Source organism: Oncorhynchus masou, chromosome 18, assembly GCF_036934945.1.
Source record: "Oncorhynchus masou masou isolate Uvic2021 chromosome 18, UVic_Omas_1.1, whole genome shotgun sequence".
Classification (NCBI taxonomy): domain Eukaryota; kingdom Metazoa; phylum Chordata; class Actinopteri; order Salmoniformes; family Salmonidae; genus Oncorhynchus; species Oncorhynchus masou.
In genome coordinates, this window is record NC_088229.1 from 47,458,656 (window position 1) to 47,473,738 (window position 15,083).

Genomic DNA, 15,083 nt, shown 5'->3' on the forward strand with positions numbered 1-15,083 from the left:
CTGTCGGCGCGATGCGTGGAGAAACCCGTTGGCTGCACCGCTTCGGATAGCGTCTCTCCAGTGAGCCATGTTTCCGTGAAGCACAGAATGTTACAGTCTCTGATGTCCCTCTGGAATGCTACCCTTGCTCGGATTTCATCAACCTTGTTGTCAAGAGACTGGACATTGGCAAGAAGAATGCTCGGAAGTGGGGCACGATGTGCCCGTCTCCGTAGTCTGACCAGAAGACCGCCACGTTTCCCTCTTTTTTTTATGCGTGAAGAGGAGGCTGCCTTCCGAGTATTCGTAGCCGATCAAATAAACCCCAACTTCCTTCCATTCTACTAGCAAACGTGCAGTCTTTGGTGAATAAAATAGATGACATACGCAGAAGATTAAACTACCAACGGGACATTCAACACTGTAGTATCTTATGCTTCACAGAGTCGTGCCTGAACGACAAACTATCAACATACAGCTGGCTGGTTATACGTTGCACAGGCAGGATAGAACAGCGGCGTCTGGTAAGATGGGGTGGCGGACTGTAATTTTGTAAATAACATCTGGTGCACGATATCTAAGTCTCGAAGTATTGCTGGACTGAGGTAGTGTGGTCTACAGCTTATGAAATACTCTACCTAGAGAGTTATCTGTATTTTTCATAGCTGTTTACATACCACCACAGTCAGAGGCTGGCACTAAGACAGCATTGAATGAGCTGTACTCCGCCATAAGCAAACAAAAAACGCTCACCCCAGAGGTGGTGCTCCTAGTAGCCGGGGACTTTAATTCAGGGGGACTTAAATCTGTTTTACCAAATTCCTTTCAGTATGTTAAATGTGCAGCCAAAAAACTGGACCCCCTTTACTCCACACACAGATCTGTACAAAGCTCTCCCTCGCCCTCCATTTGGCAAATCTGACCATAATTCTATCCTCCTAATTCCTGTTTACAAGCAAAAATTAAAGCAGGAATCACCAGCGACTAGACCAATAAAAAAGTGGTCAGATGAAGCTGATGCTAAGCTACAGGACTGTTTTACTAGCTCAGACTGAAATATGTTCCGGCATTGAAGAGTTCACCACATCAGTCATTGGCTTCATAATAAGTGCATCGATGACGTTGTTCCCACAGTGACCGTACGTACATACCTCAACCAGAAGCCATGGATGACAGGCAACATCCTCACTGAGCTAAAGGCTAGAACTGCCACTTTCAAGGAGCGGGACTCTAACCCATCAGCTTATAAGAAATCCCACTATACCCTCCAACGAACCATCAAACAGGCAAAGCATCAATACAGGACTAAAATCTAATTGTACAACACCGGCTCTGACACTCGTCGGATGTGGCGTGGCTTGCAAACCATTACAGACTACAAAGAGAAGCACAGCCGAGAGCTGCCCAGTGACACGAGCCAACCAGACGAGCTGAACTACTTCTATGCTCGCTTTTAGGCAAATAACACTGAAACATGCATGAGAGCAACAGCTGTTCTGGAAGACTGTGATCACGCTCTCAGCAGCTGATTTGAGTAAAACCTTTAAACAGGTGAACATTCACAAGGCCGCAGGGCCAGACGGATTACCAGGACGTGTACTGCGAGCATGCGCTGACCAACTGGCAAGTGTATTTACTGATATTTTCAACCCCTTCCTGTCTGAGTCTGTAATACCAACATGTTTTAAGCAGACCGCTATAGTGCCTGTGCCCAAGATCACCAAGGTAACCTGCCTAAATGACTACCGACCCGTAGCACTCACATCTGTAGCCATGAAGCGCTTTGAAAGGCTGGTCATGGCTCACATCAACACCATTATCCCAGAAACCCTAGACCCACTCCAATTTGCATGACGTCCCAGCAGATCCACAGATGATGCAATCTCTATTGCACTCCACATTGCCCTTTCCCACAAAAGGAACACCTATGTGAGAATGCTGTTCATTGACTACAGCTCAGCATTTAACATAGTGCCCTCAAAGCTCGTCAATAAGCTAAGGACCCTGGTACTAAACACCTCTCTCTGCAACTGAATCCTGGACTTCCTTACCTCCTGCCCCCAGATGGTAAGGGTAGGTAACAACACATCCACCACGCTGATCCTCAACACAAGGGCCCCTCAGGGGTGTGGGCTCAGTCTACTCCTGTACCCCCTTTTCACTCATGACTGCATGGCCAGGCACGACACCAACACCATCATTAAGTTTGCCGTTGACACAACAGTGGTAGGCCTGATCACCGACAACGACGAGACAGCCTATAGGGAGGAGGTCAGAGACCTGGCCGTGTGGTGCCAGGACAACAACATCTCCCTCAACATGATCAAGATAAAGGAGATGATTGTGGGCTACAGGAAAAAGAGAACCATGCACGCCCCCATTCTCATCGACGGGGCTGCAGTGGAGCAGGTTGAGATCTTGGTCCAAGCACAACAAGACAGTCGTGAAGAGGGGACGACAAAACCTATTCCCCTTCAGGAGACTGAAAACATTTGGCATGGGTCCTCAGATCCTCAAAATGTTCTACAGCTGCACCATCGAGAGCATCCTGACTGATTGCATCACTGCCTGGTGTCGTATCTTTACTATCATTAAATGGAAGACTTAGTTTTATCAAAGATTCTCTGTAATTAGTATTACGCGATTAGACTGATTAATCATGTAACTGTAATTACCTCATATCTGAGGCTATTATATAAATTGCGTTATGGTAATGTGGCCACACCGTCTCCCATGAGCTTCCCCAAGTTGTGACAAACAGACCAGTTCGTAGCTGGATTCTTCACCAATCTTTTATACTTTATACTAAATCAGGACCACTCAAATTAGTATAATATGTTACTTTTGGTATGGTTACATAAGACTGATTGGTTACTTTAGGCAAAAATGAAAGTGAATGTCAAGCAACCTAAAGATTGTGAGTTTGCATCTCAACACAAACAACTTTAGCATTTTTGATAATTAGCAACATTTCAACTACTTAATAATTTTTAGCTACTTTGCAAATACTTAGCATTTTAGCTAACCTTAACTCTTCCCCTAAACTTAACCCCTAGCCTAGCTAACATTAGCCACCGAGCTAGAATTTGTAACGTATATTATTTTCAAATTAGCAAGATATATTGTTAGGTTCTTATTTTTTAGAGTAAATAACTCACAAACACTAGAGAAGCTTTAACCAAGTTTAATCTTTCCCAATGGTTCTGTTCAGCTGAAATCAGACGGCAAAAGATTTCAGACATCACAGTTTATATGCATCCTACTTAAGACACTCCTCTTTCTCTCCAATCGTTACATTTTATGGCTCTCCACAGGAAAGAAGGTAACCAGATACCAACCCTGATTACTCCCTTAAGGGAGTAACCTCACCCCTCACCTCCTGACCTCAACCCCTCCTTCACCTAATCCACAGATGTCCATCTGTCTTCCCTATATCAACACATCGCTCTCCTCAATCAAACACATTCCAACGCCTTCTGGCTTTTTACAAACTCTTTCTATTCAAGGCTTTGTCTCTATCATTTATTTAATATCTCAATGTTCAAAGTTTAGCCATTTCCAACAATACATATGGCTCCTGAGTGGCGCAGTGGTCTAACGCACTGCATCTCAGACCCTAGTTCGATCCCGGGCTATATCACAACCGGCCATGACCGGGAGTCGTATAGGGCGGCGCACAATTGGCCTAGCATTGTCCGGGTTAAGGGAGGGTTTGGCCATGGTAGGCCGTCATTGTAAAATAAGAATTTGTTCTTAACTGACTTGCCTAGTTAAATAAAAAAATGTAATTTTTTTGAAATACATAACATACAGTTGTCAAAATTTTTGAGAATGACACAAATATGAATTTTCACAATGTTTGTTGCTTCAGTGTCATTAGATATTTTTGTCAGATGTTACTATGGAATACTGAAGTATAATTACAAGCATTTCACAAGTGTCAAAGGCTTTAATTGACAATTACATGAAGTTGATGCAAAGAGTCAATATTTGCAGTGTTGACCCTTCTTTTTCAAGACCTCTGCAATCTGCCCTGGCATGCTGTCAATTAACTTCTGGGCCACATGCTAACTGATGGCAGCCCATTCTTGCGTAATCAATGTTTGGAGTTTGTCAGAATTTGTGGGTTTTTGTTTGTCCACCCACCTCTTGAGGATTGACCACAAGTTAGGTCTGGGGAGTTTCCTGGCCATGGACCCAACATATTGATGTTTTGTTCCCCGAGCCATTGAGTTATCACTTTTGCCTTACGGCAAGGTGCAAGGTGCTCATGCTGGAAAAGGCATAGTTTGTCACCAAACTGTTCCTGGGTGGTTGGGAGAAGTTGCTCTCAGAGTATGTGTTGGTACCATTCTTTATTCATGGCTATGTTCTTTGTGATGCCCCAATCCTGCAGCTGAATCAACTTTAGGAGACGGTCCTGGCGCTTGCTGGACTTTCTTGAGCGCCCTGAAGCCTTCTTCACAACAAATGAACCGCTCTCCTTGAAGTTCTTGATGATCCGATAAATGGTTGATTTAGGTGTAATCTTACTGACAGCAATATCCTTGCCTTTGAAGCCCTTTTTGTGCAAAGCAATGATAACGGCACATGTTTCCGTGCAGGTAACCATTGCTGACAGAGGAAGAACAATGATTCCAAGCACCACCCTTCTTTTGAAAATTCCAGTCTGTTATTCAAACTCAATCAGCATGACAGAGTGATCTCCAGCCTTGTCCTCATCAACACTCACACCTGTGTTAACGAGAGAATCACTGACATGATGTCAGCTGGTCCTTTTGTGGCAGGGCAGAAATGCAGTGGAAATGTTTTTTGGGGATCCAGTTAATTTGCATGGCAAAGAGGGACTTCGCAATTAATTGCAATTCATCTGATCACTCTTCATAACATTCTTGACTATATGCAAATTGAAATCATACAAACTGAGGCAGCAGACTTTGTGAAAATGTATATTTGTGTCATTCTCAAAACTTTTGGCCACGACTCTACAGCTGTGTATCGTCCGCATAGCAATGAAAGTTAACATTACAGTCACTTGTGAAAGTATTCACCCCCCTTGGCTTTTTTCCTATTTTGTTGCCTTACAACCTGGAATTAAAATGGATTTTTGGGGGGTTTGTATCATTTGATTTACACAACATGCCTACCACTTTGAAGATGGTGTTCTCGGGGTGATGTGAGGTGTTGGGGTTGTGCCAGACATAGCATTTTCCTTGATTGCCAAAAAGCTCAACTTTAGTCTCATCTGACCAGAGTAACTTCTTCCATATGTTTGGGGAGTCTCCCACATGCCTTTTGGCGAACACCAAATGTGCTTGCACATTTTTTGTCTTTAAGCAATGGCTTTTTTTTCTGGCAACTCTTCTCTAAAGCCCAGCTCTGTGGAGTGTACAGCTTAAAGTGGTCTCCGCTGTTGAGCTTTGCAGCTCCTTCTGGCTTATCTTTGTTCTTTTTGTTGCCTCTCTGATGAATGCCCTCCTTGCCTGCTCCATGAGTTTTGGTGGGCAGCCCTCTCTTGGCAGGTATGTTTTGGTGTAATATTCTTTACATTTTTTAATTATGGATTTAATGGTCCTCCCATGGATGTTCAAAGTTTTGGATATTTTTTTATAACCCAACCATAGCAAAGTGGGTGAATACATATGCACGCACCACTTTTCCATTTTAGATTTTTTTGAAACAAGTAATTTTTTTAATTTCATCAATTTGGACTGTGTGTATGTCCATTACATGAAATCCAAATAAAAATCAATTTAAATTACAGGTTGTAATGCAACAAAATAGGAAAAACACCAAGGGGGATGAATACTTTTGAAAAGCAGTGTATGTTTCCAAATGACATCACCAAGAGGTGGATTGATGGCAGCATTCGCGTGAAACTGAAAGCGCGAACCACTGCTTTTAATCAGGGCAAGGTGTCTGGTAACATGACCGAGTACAAACAGTGCAGCTATTCCCTCCTCAAGGCTATCAAACAAGCTAAGCGTCAGTACAGAGACAAAGTAGAATCTCAATTCAACGGCTCAGACACAAGAGGCATGTGGCAGGGTCGACAGTCAATCACGGACTACAGGAAGAAACCCAGCCCAGTCACGGACCAGGATGTCTTGCTCCCAGGCAGACTAAATAACTTTTTTGCCCACTTTGAGGACAATACAGTGCCACTGACACGGCCTGCAACGGAATGCGGTCTCTCCTTCACTGCAGCCGAGGTGAGTAAAACATTTAAACGTGTTAACCCTCGCAAGGCTGCAGGCCCAGACGGCATCCCCAGCCGCGCCCTCAGAGCATGCGCAGACCAGCTGGCTGGTGTGTTTACGGACATATTCAATCAATCCCTATACCAGTCTGCTGTTCCCACATGCTTCAAGAGGGCCACCATTGTTCCTGTTCCCAAGAAAGCTAAGGTAACTGAGCTAAACGGCTACCGCCCCGTAGCACTCACTTCCGTCATCATGAAGTGCTTTGAGAGACTAGTCAAGGACCATATCACCTCCACCCTACCTGACACCCTAGACCCACTCCAATTTGCTTACCGCCCCAAATAGGTCCACAGACGATGCAATCTCAACCACACTGCCCTAACCCATTTGGACAAGAGGAATACCTATGTGAGAATGCTGTTCATCGACTACAGCTCGGCATTCAACACCATAGTACCCTCCAAGCTCGTCATCAAGCTCGAGACCCTGGGTCTCGACCCCGCCCTGTGCAACTGGGTACTGGACTTCCTGACGGGCCGCCCCCAGGTGGTGAGGGCAGGTAACAACATCTCCTCCCCGCTGATCCTCAACACTGGGGCACCACAAGGGTGCGTTCTGAGCCCTCTCCTGTACTCCCTGTTCACCCACGACTGTTTGGCCACGCACACCTCCAACTCAATCATCAAGTTTGCGGACGACACAACAGTGGTAGGCTTGATTACCAACAACGACGAGACGGCCTACAGGGAGGAGGTGAGGGCCCTCGGAGTGTGGTGTCAGGAAAATAACCTCACACTCAACGTCAAAAAAACTAAGGAGATGATTGTGGACTTCAGGAAACAGCAGAGGGAACACCCCCCTATCCACATCGATGGAACAGTAGTGGAGAGAGTAGCAAGTTTTAAGTTCCTCGGCATACACATCACAGACAAACTGAATTGGTCCACTCACACAGACAGCATCGTGAAGAAGGCGCAGCAGCGCCTCTTCAACCTCAGGAGGCTGAAGAAATTTGGCTTGTCACCAAAAGCACTCACAAACTTCTACAGATGCACAATTGAGAGCATCCTGGCGGGCTGTATCACCGCCTGGTACGGCAACTGCTCCGCCCTCAACCGTAAGGCTCTCCAGAGGGTAGTGAGGTCTGCACAACGTATCACCGGGGGCAAACTACCTGCCCTCCAGGACACCTACACCACCCGATGTTACAGGAAGGCCATAAAGATCATCAAGGACATCAACCACCCGAGCCACTTCCTGTTCACCCCGCTATCATCCAGAAGGCGAGGTCAGTACAGGTGCATCAAAGCTGGGACCGAGAGACTGAAAAACAGCTTCTATCTCAAGGCCATCAGACTGTTAAACAGCCACCACTAACATTGAGTGGCTGCTGCCAACACACTGACACTGACTCAACTCCAGCCACTTTAATAATGGGAATTGATGGGAAATGATGTAAATATATCACTAGCCACTTTAATCAATGCTACCTTATATAATGTTACTTACCCTACATTATTCATCTCATATGCATACGTATATACTGTACTCTATATCATCGACTGCATCCTTATGTAATACATGTATCACTAGCCACTTTAACTATGCCACTTTGTTTACATACTCATCTCATATGTATATACTGTACTTGATACCATCTACTGTATCTTGCCTATGCTGCTCTGTACCATCACTCATTCATAAATCCTTATGTACATATTCTTTATCCCCTTACACTGTGTGTAAGACAGTAGTTTAGGAATTGTTAGTTAGATTACTTGTTGGTTATTACTGCATTGTCGGAACTAGAAGCACAAGCATTTCGCTACACTCGCATTAACATCTGCTAACCATGTGTATGTGACAAATAAAATTTGATTTGATTTGATTTATATAGTGAAGACAATAGTGGTCCTAAAACGGAACCTTGAGGAACACCTTAATTTACAGTTGATTTGTCAAGAGGACAAACCCTCCAGAGACAAACTGATATCTTTCCGACAGATAAGCTCTAAACCAGGCCAGATCTTGTCCGTGTAGACCAATTTGGGTTTCCAATCTCTCCAAAAGAATGTGGTGATCGGTGGTATCAAAAGCAGCACTAAGGTCTAGGAGCATGAGGGCAGATGCAGAGCCTTGGTCTGATGCCATTCAAATATAATTGACCACCTTCACGAATGCAGTCTCAGTGCTATGATGAGGTCTAAAACAAGACTGAAGCTTTTCCTATACATTGTTTGTTTTCAGGACGTCAGTGAGTTGCTGCACAACAGCTTTTTCTAAATGTTTTGAGAAGAATGGGAGATTCGATATAGGACAATAATTCTGAATCAAGGTATGGCTTTTTAAAGAGAGGCTTTATTACTGCCACATTTAGTGAGTTTGGTACAAATCCGCTGGATAGGGAGGCATTTATTATCTTCAACATAGGGCCAAGCACAGGAAGCAGCTCTTTCAGTAGTTTAGTGTGAATAGGGTCCAGTGTGCAGCTTTAGAGGTCATTACTATTTTCATCAAATATGTCAAGAGATATAGTATTAAAAAACTTGAGTGTCTCCCTTAATCCTAGGTCATGGCGGTGTTGTAGAGATTCAGGACAACAGCTTTGGAGAAATACACAGATTTAAAGAGGAATCTGTAATTTGCTTTCTAATGATCATGATCTTTTCGTCAAAGAAGTTCACAAATTTATCGCTGCTGAAGTGAGAGCCATCCTCTCATGGGGAATGTTTCTTTTTAGTTAGATTTGTGACAGTATCAGAAATAAATGTTGGATTGTTCTTATTAGGATGATAGGATGATCGCGCAGCAGTGAAGGCTCTTCGATACTGTACTGTCTTTCCAAGCTAATCGGAAGACTTCCAGTTTGGTGTAGCACCATTTCCCTTCCAATTTTCTCGAAGCTTGCTTCAGGGCTCGGGTATTTTCTGTATACCAGGGAGCTAGTTTCTTGCAGCGACTGCAATTGGAAGGCATAATGTCAATGTTACTACTTAGCTTCTGCTGATGGAGGTTGTGTAGAACCATGTCCAGATAAACCGTCCGTGGTGAAAACGTTTAATGATCGAGGGGAAAAAAAAGATATCGCTAATTAAAAACCGCGAAGTTGACAGGTAGCAAAGTAATGTTAGCAACAAACCGCACAGCAGCACGTAAACATGTCCACAATTTGTGATCGGAAATGACGTCAAAACAACACACTACAGAGACAAAAGAGCCAAGAATGAGTTAGTTCAAGCAAGGAGTAAAATCATTGATGTGTAATAATGCCTTTAAAATTATGACCTTGGACTAGCTAACACAACATGCCATTGGAACACCGGAGTGATGGTTGCTGATAATAGGCCTCTGTACGACCATGAACAGTGCCTTGCAAAAGTATTCATCCCCCTTGGCGTTTTTCCTATTTTGGTCAATTACAACTTGTCATTTAAATAGATTTTTATTTTTATTTCATGTAATGGACATACACAAAATAGTACAAATTGGTGAAATTTAAAAAATAACATTTTTCAAAAAATTCAAAAAAACTTTCAAAAAACGTACAATTGGTGCATGCATATGTATTCACCACCTTTGCCATGAATCCTCTAAATAAGATCTGGTGCAACCAATTACCCTCAGAAGTCACATAATTAGTTAAATAAAGTCCACCTTTGTGCAATCTAAGTGTCACATGATCTGTCACATGATCTCAGTATATTTACATCTGTTCTGAAAGGCCCTAGAGTCTGTAACACCACTAAGGAAGCAATGGGCACCACAAAGCAAGCGGCACCATGGCTACAAAGGAGCTCTCCAAACAAGTCAGGGACAAAGTTGTGGAGAAGTACAGATCAGGGTTGGGTTATAAAAAAATATCTGAAACTTTGAACATCCCACGGAACACCATTAAATCCATTATTAAAAAATGGAAAGAATATTGCACCACAACATACCGGCCAAGAGAGGGCCGCTCACCAAAACTCACGGACCAGGCAAGGAGGGCATTAATCAGAGGGGCAACAAAGAGACCAAAGATAAGCCAGAAGGAGCTCCACAGCGCAGATTGGAGTATCTGTCCTTGGGACCACTTCAAGCCGTACACTCTACAGAGCTGGGCTTTACGTAAGAGTGGGCAGAAAAAAGCCATTGCTTAAAACCTCTTTGGGCTAGGGGGCAGTATTTTGACGTCTGGATGAAAGCGTGCCCAAAGTAAACTGCCTGTTACTCAGGCCCAGGATATCCATATAATTGGTAGATTTGGATAGAAAACACTCTAAAGTTTCTAAACTGTTAAAATAATGTCTGTGAGTACAACAGAACTGATATTGCAGGTGAAACCGTGAAGACAAACCATCCCAAAAAATAAATGTTCAGCCTACCACTGTTTCAAATGGCTGTCAAGTTTATGAGGCAAAATGCTCCCAGATTGCAGTTCCTAGAGCTTCCACTGGATGGCAACAGTCTTTAGAAAGAGTTTCAGGCTTGTTTTTGGAAAAATGAGATAGAACCTGTAGTGTTTCTAAGTGGCTCCCATTTTGGCTGTAGTGTTTTCATGCGCGTGGATGAGAACGCATTCTTTGTTGTTTATCTCCGGTAAAGACTATAACGATTCTCCGTCTTAAATTGTATCATTTATTTATGCATTAGGGTACCTGAGGTGTGATTATATACAATGTTTGACTTGTCTGGAGAGGTTTATTGGTAACGTTTGGGATTCATATATTTTGTATGCATTTTGAAGGAGGGAAACCGGTGGATTATTGAATGAAGCGCGCCAGCTAAACTGAGTTTTTGGGGATATAAAGAAGGAATTTATCAAACAAAGGACAATTTGTGATGTAGCTGGGACCTTTTGGAGTGCCAACAGAAGAAGATCTTCAAAGGTAAGGCATTTATTTAATCGCTATTTCTGCCTGGTTGAAAAAAATGTTTTTAATGCTTTTGTGTGCGGGGTGTTGTCCTCAGATAATCGCATGGTGTGCTTTCCCGTAAAGCCTTTTTGAAATCTGACAACTTGGCTGGATTAACAAGACGTTAAGCTATATTTTGATGTATGACACTTGTATTTTCATGAATGTTAATCTTGAAACTCCCCATCCCGGATCCGGGATTGTGACTAAGCCTCAGGCTCATTAGCATAACGCAACGTTAACGATTTCTGAAAATCGCAAATAAAATTAAAATAATGCGTTTGCTCTCAAGCTTAGCCTTTTCTTAACAACACTGTCATCTCAGATTTTCAAAATATGCTTTTGAACCATAGAAATTGACTAATTTGTGTAAGAGTATGCAAAGCTAGCATAGCATTTTGTGTAGCATGTAGCACGCAACATTTTCACAAAAGCCAGATAACCAAATAAATAAAATCATTTACCTTTGAAGAGCTTCTGATGTTTTCAATGAGGAGACTCCCAGCCACATACCAAATGCGCAGTGTTTCCTGAAAGCGTCTGTGTGTAGGAGAAATCGTTCCGTTTTCTACATTGCGCCTGGCTACCGAAACGAACCGAAAATGCAGTCACCTACAACGTGAAACTTTTTCCGGATTAACTACATAATATCGACCGAAACATGGCAAACGTTGTTTGGAATCAATCCTCAAGGTGTTTTTTCACATATCTCTTCATTGACATGCAGTTCGTGGAAGCTTGCTTCTCTCTCTGTGCCCCATGGAAAAATACTGGCAGGTGACTTTTGCGCACCAATTTCGGCGCAGGACACCGGGCGGACACGTGGTAAATGTGGTCTCTTATGGTCAATCTTCCAACGATCTGCCTACAAATACGTCACAATGCTGCAGACACCTTGGGGAAACGACAGAAAGGGCAGACTCATTCCTCTTGCGTTCACAGCCATATAAGGAGATCATGAAAGACAGAGCCTCAAAAATCCTTGTCATTTCCTGGATGCCAAGTCATCTTGGTTTTGCCTGAAGCTCACGTTAAAGGGCACGCACAGAGAAGATATTTGTATTTCTGGACACGTCAGAGTGTTTTCTTTCGAACAGTAGCAATTATATGCATAGTCGAGCATCTTTTTGTGACAAAATATCTTGTTTAAAACGGGAACGTTTTTCTTCCAAAAATGAAATAGCGCCACCATAAGTGTAAGAGGTTAAATATGACTATTTCTGTCATTTGAATTTCGCGCTCTGCAATTTCACCAATGTTGTCAAGGTGGGTCGCTAGCGGAACGCCTGCGCCAGAAAAGTTAAAGAAAAAACTAAGCAAACACGTTAGGCATGTGGGAGACTCCCCAAACATTTGGAAGAAGGTACTCTGGTCAGATGAGACTGAAGTTGAGCTTTTTGGCCATCAAGAAAAACGCTACGTCTGGCGCAAACCGAACACCTCTCATCACCCCGAGAACATCACCCCTCATCCCATGATGGTGGCAGCATCATGTTGTGGGGATGTTTATCATTGGCAGGGACTGGGAAACCGGTCAGAACTGAAGGAATGGTGGATGGCGCTAAATACAGGGAAATTCTTGAGGGAAACCTGTTTTAGTCTTCAAGAGATTTGAGACTGGAACTAAGGTTCACCTTCCAGCAGGACAATGACCCTAAGCATACTGCTAAAGAACACTTGAGTGGTTTAAGGGGAAACATTTAGATGTCTTGGAATGGCCTAGTCAAAGCCCAGACCTCAATCCAATTGAGAATCTGTGGTATGACTTAAATATTGCTGTACACCAGCGCAACCCATCCAACTTGAAGGAGCTGGAGCAGTTTTGCCTTGAGGAATGGGCAAAAATCCCAGTGGCTAGATGTGCTAAGCTTATAGAACCATACCCTAAGAGACTTGCAGCTGTAATTGCTGCAAAAGGTGGCTCTACAAAGTATTGACTTTGGGGGGGTGAATAGTTGTGAATAGTTTCACTTGTTTTGTCTTATTTCTTGGTTGTTTCACAATATAAAATACTTCACTACATCTTCAAAGTGGTAGGCATGTTGTGTAAATCAAATGATACAAATCCCCCAAAAATCTATTTTAATTCCAGGTTGTAAGGCAACAAATAGGAAAAATGCCAAGAGGGGTGAATACTTTCGCAAGCCACTGTAGATATTCCATTAGAAATCAGCCATTTCTATCTACAATAGTCATTTCCAACTTTAACAATGTCTGCACTGTATTTCTCATCAATTTGATGTTATTTTATGGTTTTAAATGTGCCTTCTTTCAAAAACAAGGACATTTCTAAGTGACCCCAAACTTGTGAACGGTAGTGTCCATATTAGCTCAAATACCCCCAATCCGAATCACTGTATATGGAATACATATTAGTGTAGAGCAAGAACTATTCTGGGTGCAACAGTAATAGTATTGTGAGGAATTCTCAGTAGGGTCTGTAGAATGTATATACTGTATGGTGTAATTTCATGGGTCTCTGAATAATACGGAGTGTTGCTGGCCTTTTACTCCACCTATTCTATTGGTGGGCAAATCACATCATGTGTGCTTACTGCACTACAGAAAACCCACTAACTAAACAGTGCAAGGCATGCTCACTGAATTAAAGGGAAATACACTAAATAATCACTCTTAGATTTTTCCCAAAAGTCATCCCCTGATGTGGTTTAAGCATTGTTTTGAAAACAGAAAATCACATTTTGTCTATAGAAAAAGTGGTGAAACCACAAAAAAATTATCACATTCGAAACCAGGAAAAACAAAACCAAGAAAACGGAATTTGTGAAAAAACCCAAGAAGGAAAGCGTTTGGCCATCCTATAAATGTTATAGTGAAAAAATATATCAAATTTAGCAGACACTTTTATCCAAAGTGACGTACAGTCATGAGTGAATACATTTTTACGTATGGGTGGTCCCGGGAATCGAAACCAATATCCTGGCAATGCTCTACCAAAATGCATGACAGGGTTCTAAATGCTTTGTGAAGCCTACATTTTATATGATTTCTAAGGCCTTTATTAAGTGGTGCTTATGCCACCCTTTAAAAAGTAAACGTTTGTTATTTGACATTGTGGTTTGTCACATTGGACATTGGTGGTTATGTCACAGTTATGCCACATTTATAAACCCTTTATAAAGCATGACATATGGTTATAGATGATTTGTAAAACATTTAAGTAGTGTTTATGAAGCCTTTATAATCTGCACGTCATTTAATGTGGGACTACTTTTGGTCCTCAATACAAATGGTTTTCTTTGGGGCAAATTCAATACAATACATTAATAAATATAAGTTTATGGGTAAGCTTGTAATCCTTAAGGACTGGAGAGTTTTTCAGGATAAAAAAGAAACTGAATAGAGTTAAGCACAGGCAAAATCCTAGAGGAAAGCTTGGTTCAGTCTGCTTTCTTCCAGACACTGGGAAATGATTTCACCTTTCAGCAGAACAATAACAAGAAGAAGTCAGTGAATGTTCCTGAGTGGCAGAGTTACAATTTTGACTTAAATCTGCCTGAAAATTAATGGAAAGACCAGAAAATGGTTGTCTAGCGATGATCAACAACCAATTTGACAGACCTTTTAAGAATTTTGAGAAGAATAAAGGGCAAATGTTGCACAATCCAGGTGTGGAACGCTATTAGAGACTAACCCAGAGAGACTTGCAGCTGCCAAAAGTGATTCTAACATTGTATTGACTCAGGGGGTTGAAAACGTATCGAATCAAGATTTATTAGGGTTTTAGTTTTCATGTTTGAACTTTTTTTCCACTCCGTTGACAAAAAAATTGCAATTAAATCAATTTGAATCTCAATTGGTAACAAAACAAAATTTGGAAAAGGTTAAGGGGTGTAAATACTTTCTGAAGGCACTGTAGGTGGTTAAAGGCAGAAGACACAATGTCTATTGCGTTATCTTTGGATCTGTTGGTACAGTATGCGAATTGGAGTGGGTGCAGGGTGTCTGGGATGATGGTGTTGATGTGAGTCATGACCAGCCTTTC